We start from the raw sequence: 13,972 nt of genomic DNA, 5'->3' as shown, positions 1-13,972 counted from the left end.
CTGCCACCTCCTATACTCCTCCTACTCCATCCTCTTCCATAACCTCCTCGGCTGAGTCCTCTTCTGCTGCTGTGTCTTGCTCCACATCAACGGCACCCCCCAGCTCCGCAGGTACTATTCCACATCCCGGATACGGCAGTGTCACGCCGTCTTGGGGTTGACTTGCCTGAAAGCAGAGAGTCACACCAGGACCAGCACTCCTGTCCGCCCTGAACGCACAGGTGGATCAGTGGCTGACTCCGCACCAACTGGAGATCAGCAAAGTGGTTTCTGACAACAGAAGTAATTTGGTGGCGGCATTGAAATTGGGCAAGTTGACACATGTGCCGGGCATGGCACATGTGTGTAATCTGATTGTACAACGCTTTGTGCATAAGTACCCAGGCTTACAGGATGTCCTGAAGCAGGCCAGGAAGGTGTGTGGCCATTTGAGGCATTCCTACATGGCCATGGCGCACTTTTCCGATATCCAGCTGCGAAACAACATGCCAGTGAGGCGCTTGATTTGTGGAATTCAACACTCCTAATGTTCGACCATCTGCTCCAACAAGAAAAAGCCATTAATGAGTATTTGTATGACCGGGGTGCTAGGACAGCCTCTGCGGAGCTGGGAATTTTTTTACTGGGCGCTCATGCGCAATGCCTGTAGGGTCATGCGCCCTTTTGAGGAGGTGACAAACCTAGTCAGTCGCACCGAAGGCACCATCAGCGACATCATACCATTTGTTTTCTTCCTGGAGCGTGCCTGCGAAGAGTGCTGGATCAGGCCGTAGATGAGCGTGAAGAGGAAGAGTTGTGGTCACCATCACCACCAGAAACAGCCTTATCAGCATCGCTTGCTAGACCAGCGGCAACGCTGGAAGAGGATTGTGAGGAAGAGGAGTCAGAGGAGGAATGTGGCTTTGAGGAGGAGGAGGAGGAGGAAGACCAACCACAACAGGCATCCCAGGGTGCTCGTTGTCACCTATCTGGTACCCGTGGTGTTGTACGTGGCTGGGGGGAAGAAGATACCTTCAGTGAGATCACTGAGGACGAGGAATGGGACATGAGTAGCTCGGCATCCAACCTTGTGCAAATGGGGTCTTTCATGCTGTCGTGCATGTTGAGGGACCCTCGTATAAAAAGCTGAAGGAGAACAACCTGTACTGGGTGTCCACGCTACTAGACCCCCGGTATAAGTATAAAGTGCCTGAAATGTTATCGAATTACCACAATTCGGAAAGGATGCAGCAGTTCCAAAATAAATTAAAAAGTATGCTTTACACAGCGTATAAGGGTGATGTCACAGCACAACTGGAATCTAACAGGGGATGAGGTGAAAGTAATCCTACGACTCCCACGACCACGCCGGCATGGACAGGACGCTTTACAGACGTGTTGTTGATGGAGGACATGCAGAGCTTTTTTATCTCCTATGCATCGCCACAGCCCTTCGGGGTCCACCCTCAGAGAACGACTCGACCGGTAGCAGACTACCTCGCCTTAACTGCAGATCTCGATACTCTGAGGAGCGATGAACCCCTTGACTACTGGGTGTGCAGGCATGACCTGTGGCCTGAGCTATCCCAATTTGCGATAGAACTTCTGGCCTGCCCCGCTTCAAGTTTCCTGTCAGAAAGGACCGTCAGTGCAGCAGGAGGTATTGTCACTGAGAAGAGAAGTCGCCTAGGTCAAAAAAGTCTAGATTACCTCACCTTTATTAAGATGAATGAGGGATGGATCCCGAAGGGACTGACATTGGGCGATACATTAGAGTAAAAAAGGCCTGATGAGATGAGCTGCCTTGGGCTAAAAATGGTCCACACGGTGCTGTATTTTATCTTCGAATGCCGAATGACTTGCGTGACTTATCCGCCACCAACTAGAGTTCAAGCCGCAATGTTTTAGGGCACTTTCTGCCTGGGAAGCAAACATCAATTTTTCTGGCCGCTGCTACAGCAGCGGCTGCAACAATACCTTATTTTTCAGGCATGTGTACATGCCTAATTTTTCTGGCCTCTGGTGCAGCACTGTGGCTTCAAAAAACAAACCAATAAAAAAGGCCCATAACAGGGCTTAAACTGATAGGAATAGGACTACTTAACACACCACTCCTATCTGGTGGCACATTAGATTGCACGCGCAGTGCCCCAAATTTGAAATAGGGGGACCGACCAAGCATCTTTTTCCATCTCCCAGTTCCTAAAATCCATGCCATATACACGTCCCCTGATAGGGGACGGAACAGGGATTAAACTGATAGGAATAGTACTACTTAACACACCTTATAATAACGCAGAGAGAGGCAACGCAGAGAAAGGAGTCTGAAGAAGAGGAGTCAGATGAGGAAGGTGAATTTGAGGAGGTGGAAGACCAAACACAGCAGGCGTCCCAGGGGGCTTGTTGTCACCTTTCGAGACCCTTGGTGTTGTACGGGGCTGGGTGGAGGAAGAGACCTTCAATGACATCAGTGAGGACAAGGAATGGGACATGGCTAGCTTGGTATCCAACCTTGTGCAAATGGGGAGTTTGCGGTTGTGCAAATGGACTGTTTGCGGTTGTTTGCGGTGTGTTAAAGGGACAGTCTAGGCCAAAATAAACTTTTATGATTCAGATAGAGCATGTAATTTTAAACAATTTTCCAATTTACTTTTATCACCAATTTTGTTTTGTTCTCTTGGTATTCTTAGTTGAAAGCTTAACTTAGGAGGTTCATATGCTAATTTCTTAGACCTTGAAGCTCACCTCTTTCAGATTGCATTTTAACAGTTTTTCACCACTAGAGGGTGTTAGTTCACGTATTTCATATAGATAACACTGTGCTCGTGCACGAGAAGTTATCTGAGAGCAGGCACTGATTGGCTAGACTGCAAGTCTGTCAAAAGATCTGAAAAAAGGGGCAGTTTGCAGATGCTTAGATACAAGATAATCACAGAGTTTAAAAGTATATTATTATAAATGTGTTAGTTATGCAAAACTGGGAAATGGGTAATAAAGGGATTATCTATCTTTTAAAACAATAAAAATTCTGGTGTAGACTGTCCCTTTAAACGGGGAGTTTGGTCTGTCACTGTGAAGCGGGCGTAACCCTTACACTACCTGATCGATACAACATCATACCTGATGTTTTAAAGCACGTTATTCCAAACAATTTAGGAATGTTAGGTGATTTATGCCCTTTATGGCTTAAAAACTGACTCTACATCAACTATGTAATTTTCCATGGGAGTTTTGACATGGATCCCCCTCCGGCATGCCACAGTCCAGGTGTTAGTCCCCTTGAAACAACTTTTCCATCACTATTGTGGCCAGAAAGAGTCCCTGTGGGTTTTAAAGTTCACCTGCCTATTGAAGTCTATGGAGGTTCGCCCGGTTCACCCGTTCGCAAACTTTTGCGGACGTTCGCGTTCGCCGTTCGCAAACGGAAAATTTTAAGTTCACGACATCACTAATTACAGGGCTATGCTGAGGTTGAAACACTCTTACCTACACAAAGACCCTTTCTTTGCTCAACCAGTGACACTCTCTCCAGAGGTCAAACAGGAAATATCCTGGTGACTTCACAACATAGAAGCCTGGAATGGCAGGGCCATTTTCGGGTCCTCAACGGACTTTATTATAGAATCCGATGCCAGCCTGATTGGTTAGGGGCACATCCTCCGACATCCAGGCCACAGGGTCAAATGGACACCGGAGGAGTCGTCACTCCATATCAACTCATAGCAGGTTTCTTTGCCATTCAATCCTTCAAGGATTCATTAACCAACTGTTGTGTCCTCCTCTGGATGGATAGCATTTCAGCTGTCCAGTATATCAACAAACTTGGAGGCACCAGGTCACTGACCCTAGTGAATTTAACTCGGCAATATGACCAATTTTGCTTTGAGAACAATATATCAGTAGTTGCTGAATATCTTCCAGGACAGTCCAACATCGTAGGGGACTGGTTTTCCAGATACTGGAGAGATGCCAGCGAATGGAAACTGGACAGACAGATTTTTCTCAAAATACAAACTCTCAGGGGACCTTTGTCAATAGACCTGTTTGCGTCCCGCACCAACCAGCAGCTCCCAACATATTTCAGCTGGTTACCAGACCCGGGAGCTCTAGCCACAGATGCCTTTCTCCAGAAGTGGCCCCCTCACGGGGCTTATGCCTTTCCCCCATTCTCCATGATCTCCAGAGTTCTAGCCCTCATTTGCAGACTATAGATCTCTATCATGATAGTCATTCCCCTCTGGCCAGCTCAAGCCTGGTTTCCAGCCCTATTAGAGCTATCTTGTCATTACCCGCTACTGATATCTCCCTTTCCGAACCTCCTGAGGAACACGGAAGAAAACTATCACCCACTAATTCTAGACAAATCCCTCAATCTCCTAGTTTGGGAGGTTTCAGGGGTTCCTGGGACCCCTCAGGCCTTTTGGACACAGCTCAAGGTCTCCTCCGAGATTCCTGGGCCCCAGGAACTCGACGGTCCTATCTAGCCACCTGGTCAATCTGGGTTCATTGGTGCTTGGCAGAATGCACTGATCCCTTATCAGCACCTCCGGTGATTATAGCAAACTTCTTCCTTCATCTATATGAACAAGGAAAAGCCTATTGCACAGTTATTCTTTTTTGTTCGGCCATCTCAGCGGCTCACCTACAGATTAATGGTTTACCTGTAGGTAAGGACCCTCTCATCTCTCGTCTCCTGAGAAGTATCCGCCTCAATCTCATTATAAATCACTTTGGGAAGTCTCAAAACTTCTGTCCCTATTTCAATCTTGGCCGGAAAACTTTTTGTTATCCATGAAACAATTGTCAGCTAAATTGGCTTCCCTGCTCTGCCTTCTCTCCTTTAGACGAGCCTCCAATGTTCAGGCTCTAGATGTGGACAGTTTCTCACTATCTCCTTCAGGTCTACAGTTTCATATTAATAGACATACTAAAACCTTCTAGTCTTCTCTATCTTATCCTTATTTGGATTCGGAACCTCTTCTATTGCGTAGCAAGATGCCTTAAAGAATACTGTTCTCGTACGGCTCCCTTATGTAGATCAGGAAGAGGCCCTTTGCTGATCTCTTATGTTTAGCCATTTCGTCCCATATTGGTTCCTAATATCGCTAGATGGTTACGCTGGGTCATGTCCCTAGCTCACATTCCATTCTCCTTTGGAGCTCACTCAGTTAGAGGGGCGGCTGCCTCTTGTGCCTTTAGGAAGGGTTCTGACTTTATATTTTGAAAAAAAAAATTAAACCTATTTCTCAAGCTGCTTTGTCACTGTTAGATGGTTAAGCTTTAAAAACGCAAAATAGGAGCCTCCTGTCTTGTCATAAAATCTGGATTATGATAACCTTGGTGACTCTATAGTCCCAATTTTATTGAAGACAGGAGGCAAGCATTTTGCCTCCCCCCTTGGGTAAATCAATATTTTCTCCATTCCTATGTATTTAAGTTAAAAAAAAAAAAAGAAGTTATTTTGTGTTACTTTTATGCATTATTTGTTTTATTCTAGTGTAAATGATCTGATTTTAAGTTCAGGAAATCCTCCTGGGAGTTATTTGTTAAGGAATCATATGTTCCGGTTCTGTTGGTCTTGTTCTGTTCTGCAGTTCCTGAGGATTGGTTCGGTCCGGACCAGTAAAGAAAGAGGAAGTGGATTGTCCAGAGCCTGACTTTATTACTGTGTACTGTGATCTGATTGGTTGTTCAGATATACTATGTTACTTTTTTCTGTACTTGTATTACTGCTGGAGTTTAGAAAGTAAATAAAGTAAAGCAAAATACTCGCCTCCTGTCTTTAATAAAATTGGGACTATAGAGTCACCAAGGCTATCCTAATCCATATTTATCAATACTGCGAGTTTCAGGGTAAGTCACCAAAAAGTCTAACCATGGTTTAATTTGCTTCCAGGGCTACTTAGGATACAGAGATGGGAAAAAATCCAATACTGGGGTGCCACAAGCCTAGTTAGGCAGATCTTTTAACCCCCTTATAAAGTTAACATATTTAGCATCCTTCTTGGCTGTATTTATAATGCTTAATAGTGCCACTGCCTCTACACCCAGGTTATTTCCAAGTTATTTGATGCACACAGGCACTATTTATCCTTCCCCTTACTCAATAATAGTAATCTGAAACAGCCTCAGTAGCCCATAAGCTGTACATACCATGCAGTTATTGACCCAATATTGCAATTGTGTATATTTATTACTCCAAGTACTTGTGTTTGGCTTAGAACTATCCACCTTTCCTAGCCACTGTCTGGATGGAGGGCTTCCGCTGGTTTGAGTCAGGGGTTCAATGCCAGGTTCAGGGATTACGACTTCCTCTTCTATGTAGAAGTAACTCCCCTGCTCTTGGCTGTCAAAGGATGGTCTTCCCTATAACGCCGCTTACATGCACTCCCCGTTGTGCACTTTGGTGTCCTGGGCCGCAAGCTCCCATATCCTCCACATCTCCACTCTTATAGTTCCTTGCAGTTCCAGCAAGGCTTGTACTGGTTAGGCTGGGGGTTCCAAGCCACAACAGCGGCAAACCGGCTTTGCGCCGTAATGGGGTTTCCCATGCCAGTGTCCACCGCTGTTATCGTGTTTACGTTGTCCAGACTGGATCATGCAGCTCCAGTCAAGGGCCTGGGCATAGCGGTCGGTGTATCACGCTCCATTGGATCAAGAAGCGCCGGCTCCCGCAGCGTGTCTGCTAGCTCCGCCTACGGGAACCCTCCTTCCAGCCATGGTATCATTTTATATAATATTTGCCAAGTAAAACTCAACAATTGTATATTGTCCCATTTCAAAGCACAGACAGAGTGGGTACAGAATGCGATCCTCAGGATTTTGTGTTATACGAGGTAACATAAAGGGAGGTGGTGCAATGCAGGAGAAGAATCTTTCCCTTTTTTAATAATATAATAATATTTTTTATTTTTCTATATTAGGTAAACTTGTATTGGGATGTAATACAACTACTTTTATGTAAAACATTTCTAGATAAATAAGTAATAACAAATAAATGCCTTTTATATTCAAAGATAAATATGGAAAGGAATGTATACTGACCAATAATATAAAATACATTTAGATATCGGCTATGTATAATTATATTGTTATTTACAGTATGTAATTGGTTTATATTATATAAACTTGCATTTCTATGTAAACGGCTTGCAACTTATTTTAAGAAATACTATACTTATACACATTTTATTTTGGTGCTGGTAATATCTAATTTGCTGCTCTATACCTCTCTCTCTCTCTCTCTCTCTCTCTCTCTCTCTCTCTCTCTATATATATATATATATATATATATATAGGTTTAAAAGCTGCAGGATCATCTGGATCTATAATGGACATTTGAGATTATGTGGTGGCTCTTTGACATTTTTAGCTAGCTTTAACAAGTGTCAAGCGAACATGATTCGCTTTAGCGAATTATGGCCTAGATTTGGAGTTTGGCGTTAGCCGTGAAAACCAGCGTTAGAGGCCCCTAACGCGGGTTTCTTACGGACTCCGGTATTTAGAGTTTATTTACCGCCACTCCAAAATCACCTAACGCTCAAATTTCTACCGACACCTCAGACCCAGTAGTAAACATATACCGACAAAATTAAATTCTACGAATCAAATTAAAAATATTACACAAAGTACACTTACACTCATACAAACACTACACTATGTTTTTTTTCATATTTAATAATTTTTCAGCAAAATACAAAGGATTAAAGTTGCGAGATCTCGGGTGTTTGAAAAAAAACAACACAAATCCATTTTCCCATTGACTTACATTGACACACGGGAAAAGACCCTCGTATACCTACATCTAACTAATAACATTATCACAAACATACACTCATCGATGCATACAAACAATATACACCACATGACATACACAAAATATTTATTTATTACAAAAAGAACATGATTTAGCGACTTTTTCACACAAGCTCATGACGTCATTCACTTTACGAGGAAAACCAGTCTTAGAAAAAAAAAATTGGAAATCTTTAGAGCCTCCATTGACTTCTATTGGGAAGACGTGCTCGTGCACGCGAAACCCTCATTTCCCTAACGCACGCAAATAGCGTAGACTGAAAAACTCCAAATACCAGCGCTAGAAAAGACATGATTTTATGCGTTAGACCTAGCGATGATAAATAGATCAAGAAATGACTATGGTGGATTTATGTTTTTTAATTATTGAATATTCACAACACCATAAAATTGTTTCACACTTTTAGATTACATCAACTACAAATCCACATCACTAGTAACACATTATTATTTAAATAAAATTACATTTAAAATTAAAATAAAATTCACTAAACAGTTCTTGATTCACAAACAGTACACAATGGGAAACACCTCTCATTTACCTTTATTATTGCATTTCTGTTATTCAACTCATATGCTTGCAGCAACTGCATATCTACATAGGCTTAACACATGATCAGTCATGGATGCACATACTTTACTTTTAACATTCACTCATACATGTGCATTCAAATGATGGGGGAAAAACACATTACATTCTCTCGAGGAATCACAAAACAGAACATATGGATTTTACTGTACTTTTAACATCATGATTCCATCACCAGAAACCATTAGGAATTACGTACAAGAAGAACATCATTACACCAGATTACAGATGTCACTTTATGGGAAGGAACAACAATGCCAGACCGCTATATACAAGTCAGCATATGTGGGACACAATCACAATATATACGTACATGTACATAACACGCATCACCCATCACGCAACCACAAAGCACACATTTAGATTTTATTCAGCACACAATAACAATGTAGCACAATACAACAACACAATGAGGATTTCACAACTACATAGGCAGGTTAATAATATCATGACGTCATTACAAGATTCAACCATACACATCACAGATTCACCACTGTACCGCCCCTTTCGGAACTTTAACACTCAATACTACAATACAACATATACGTAAACAGCAGTTTGGAACAGCATTATTAGGGAAATTTCAATGGGACAATTAATAAATATTGTCAGATCGCAAATCACTTATATATATAATACTACAGATGATAGCCGGAAGTTATTCAGTATTAGTGCCATTTTTATGGGACGCATACAATATTGTCAGATCGAAAATCACTTATATATACAATAATACAGATGACAGCCAGAAGTTCAGATTTTTCATGGCGATTTGAATGGGACGCATACAATATTGACAGCTCGGCAATCACTTATATATACAATACTACAGATGACAGCCGGAAGTTCTTCAGCATTAGTGCGATTTGAAAGGGACGCATACAATATTGACAGCTCAGCAATCACTTATATATACAATACTACAGATGACAGCCGGAAGTTATTCAGCATAAGTGCCATTTTAAAGGGACGCATACAATATTGACAGCTCGGCAATCACTTATATATACAATACTACAGATGACAGCCGGAAGTTCTTCAGCATTAGTGCGATTTGAAAGGGACGCATACAATATTGACAGCTCGGCAATCACTTATATATACAATACTACAGATGACAGCCGGAAGTTCTTCAGCATTAGTGCGATTTGAAAGGGACGCATACAATATTGACAGCTCGGCAATCACTTATATATACAATACTACAGATGACAGCCGGAAGTTATTCAGCATAAGTGCCATTTTAAAGGGACGCATACAATATTGACATCTCGGCAATCACTTATATACACAATACTACAGATGGCAGATGGGAAGTTCGGAATTATTATTGCGATTTTAAAGGGACGCATACAATATTGACTGCTCGGCAATCACTTATATATACAATACTACAGATGGCAGACGGGAAGTTCGGAATTATTATTGCGATTTTAAAGGGACGCATACAATATTGACATCTCGCTAATCACTTATATATACAATACTACAGATGGCAGACGGGAAGTTCGGAATTATTATTGCGATTTTAAAGGGACGCATACAATATTGACTGCTCGGCAATCACTTATATACACAATACTACAGATGGCAGACGGGAAATTCGGAATTATTATTGCGATTTTAAAGGGACGCATACAATATTGACTGCTCGGCAATCACTTATATATACAATACTACAGATGGCAGACGGGAAGTTCGGAATTATTATTGCGATTTTAAAGGGACGCATACAATATTGACATCTCGCTAATCACTTATATATACAATACTACAGATGGCAGACGGGAAGTTCAGAATTATTATTGCGATTTTAAAGGGACGCATACAATATTGACTGCTCGGCAATCACTTATATACACAATACTACAGATGGCAGACGGGAAGTTCGGAATTATTATTGCGATTTTAAAGGGACGCATACAATATTGACTGCTCGGCAATCACTTATATATACAATACTACAGATGGCAGACGGGAAGTTCGGAATTATTATTGCGATTTTAAAGGGACGCATACAATATTGACATCTCGCTAATCACTTATATATACAATACTACAGATGGCAGACGGGAAGTTCGGAATTATTATTGCGATTTTAAAGGGACGCATACAATATTGACATCTCGATAATCACTTATATATACAATACTACAGATGGCAGATGTTACTTTATCGTTTAAAAACAATATTGCAGCAACATTGATCGATCACATTTGATGCACATTATACACAACTATGCACTTTCATTCATGTTAGCCTGGACGTGTGCTTGTTACTATAAGATTGCGTTTAAGAAATATTGATTACGCATATGAACAAACATTGCAAACATGCACTGTATGTGTGATATTTGACACTTTCACATTGAGATTCATTGGGGGAAAAAAACATTTCAGCCAAAAAAAATAAAACGCCCACTTTGAAAGCATTCGCGCCGCTCACATACAAACAGGTGAATACAATCAGCAATCATTACAAACTCACTACCATTGGACTAATCGTACTATAAATCCCCCAAACAACATGGCCAAAGCATCACTTGTGATCCACATCAGATCAAGTGCTTACCTTGTTACGCTGTTTTGAAAGATGAATGACGATGACATGGTAGACGCTGCTGGTGCTGCTATTGGCGAACTAGCTGTTGGTCGAATCAGACAGCCTCGGCGGCTCAGACTGAGACAAAGGGGTCGTCTGGTTCGAGGTCCTCCTGTCTACAGGGTGAGACCCACCTTGGAAAACATGAGCGACTTTGAGGTTTTTGATAAGTATCGGCTCGATCGCGAACAGCTCATTGGCCTTTACGAGCTTCTTAAAACTCATTTGGAGCCACGTATACAAATAAGGACTGCTGTTCCCCCCATGAGTAAGATGCTAAGCTGTCTATACGTCCTGGCCTCCGGGAGTTTTCAATCAGGAGAACTGTACATGCATGGCCTGGCTCAAGGTACATTCTCTGTGGTGTTTGATAACTTTCTGGATGCCATGGTACGTATCAGTAAGCAATACATAGGATTCCCACAGAATGATGGTGATTGGAGGCGCCTGAAGCGGGAATTCTTTGATATTGCTCAATTGCCCAATGTCTTGGGAGCCATTGATTGTACCCACATTGCACTGCGTGCTCCAATTGATGACTTGCCCTTCAGAAATCGCAAACATTTTCATAGCCTCAACGTGCAGTATGTTTGTGACGCACGGATGAGGATTATGCATGTGTATGCGAATTTTGGAGGGGCTTGTCATGATGCCCGCATCCTCTCTCTGTCGTCCCTGTGGAGACAGTTTGAGGAAAGACAAATGCCCCCTGGTTATCTCGTTGGTGAGTATTTGTGCACAACATGTTTAATTAGTTTGACAATTGCCCCTGTAGTCTTAAAATGTTAGCGTCATGTTCATCTATAGGATGCAATTTAACCATTTGTTATTTACTGACGCTAATGTTTACTTTTATTTAAATGCAGATATGTAGCATGTCTTACCTTAAGTGCTCAGATAGAGAATGCAATGTAACCATGTATTTAGCATTTAACACTATTTTATTTTTGGATAAATACGCATATGTAGCATGTCTTAGCTGAAATGTGAATATATTATCTCATGCAATTTAACCCTGTCATTGTCTCTTTCCGCTAATGTGTAGTTTTAGTTCAATGCAGATATGTAGCATGTCTTACCTTAAGTGCTCAGATAGAGAATGCAATGTAACCATGTAGTTAGCATTTTACACAAGGTTTGGTTTAGGAGAAATACGCATATGTAGCATGTCTTAGCTGAAATGTGAATATATTATCTCATGCAATTTAACCCTGTCATTGTCTCTTTCTGCTAATGTGTAGTTTTAGTTCAATGCAGATATGTAGCATGTCTTACCTTAAGTGCTCAGATAGAGAATGCAATGTAACCATGTAGTTGGCATTTTACACAAGGTTTGGTTTAGGAGAAATACGCATATGTAGCATGTCTTAGCTGAAATGTGAATATATTATCTCATGCAATTTAACCCTGTCATTGTCTCTTTCCCCTAATGTGTAGTTTTAGTTCAATGCAGATATGTAGCATGTCTTACCTTAAGTGCTCAGATAGAGAATGCAATGTAACCATGTAGTTAGCATTTTACACAAGGTTTGGTTTAGGAGAAATACGCATATGTAGCATGTCTTAGCTGAAATGGCAAGATACAGAATAATATACAACTTTTTTTTTGGATGTTTCTGAAAAATTTTAATACGTATTATCGTGTACAAAAAATTATTTCTAAAACAATATACTATTTTAAGGATTCTGTTTGAATTATGTTCTGTTCATAATTTATAGGTGATTCTGGGTACATGAGCCGGCCTTGGCTCATTACCCCCTTGCGTAGCCTGACTGATGTGTCTGAGGAGCGCTACAATAGGGCTCATAAGAGAACCAGGGCGGTGGTTGAAAGGATGTTCGGGCTCCTGAAGATGAGATTCAGGTGCCTGGACCGTTCTGGAGGAGCACTCCAGTACAACCCAAAGAAGGTGGCTAAGATCGTTGTAGCCTGTAGCGTCCTGCATAATATTGCACAGCGGGCTGGGATGCTGCAGGCCGTCCCGGTGGACAGAGACCTCCTCAGAGATGAGGAGGATGATCCTGTTCTAGAGGGGGAATTCCAGGACGAGGGACTTGATGTCAGAGCAGACGTCATCAACCGCCACTTTAGACGGTAAAGAATAGAAGTTAGACTGGAGTATTGTCAATAGATGTGAACTCTAGGGAAATGACAAGTAGAGAATTGTGCAAACATGTTAGTATTGATCAAATTTTAAAAATATTTTTTATTTATTCATATAGGTGATGCTCTGGGCATTGGGTCCTGTAGCGAGTCTTTGCCACCTGGTTTTTAAAGAGGACATCAGATGGTAAGTAGAAATGTATGGACTGTTGCTGGCATGAATTGTACACAAATACATCATATGGCATACATTTTCAAAAATAGAATTTAGTTTACACATTACTTAAAATGTACATACTCAGAAAGGGATCCTCTAGAATGACTATGGTTCAATGTCACACATTAGAGGTTTGTTCTGCTCAATATGACTCATCTTCACACTTGATAGAAAATAACACAGGTTGATACACAGGCTTAGTAAGCTAGTGACATAAATTTAGTATGAAATGGGGGGTGGGAGAGGGGTACAGAACTGATTCACACACTTGTATGAATTTTCTTTAAAATATTTCTTCCATTAGGGAGATGACTTAATCTAAAGACTGAAAGGGAACTATTAGAAGCCTGACAGTGAAGATTGCCCAGACTGACAGTGGGGGAAAAAGCCAAGATTGAAATTGAAGTATACCAATGGGATCATGTCTGGCATTATCTTTCAATTATGCTGACCTTGAAAACCATACAAAGACATGTTCACATGGTAAGTGCAAACTATTTTATAGAATAAGGCTGTGGAGACATCCTATTGGAGACACTTAGATGATTTTACTTTTTTAGATGGTATTTCCCAGTCCTCTATTTAATGAACTGATGAATAAGACACCTATTGAAGATCAACTGTTTACCCCTGAATTGACTTTCAAAGACCATGCATTGTCCAGGTT

The sequence above is a fragment of the Bombina bombina genome, chromosome 2 (assembly GCF_027579735.1).
Source record: "Bombina bombina isolate aBomBom1 chromosome 2, aBomBom1.pri, whole genome shotgun sequence".
Lineage (NCBI taxonomy): Eukaryota > Metazoa > Chordata > Amphibia > Anura > Bombinatoridae > Bombina > Bombina bombina.
This window is presented reverse-complemented; position numbering follows the sequence as displayed.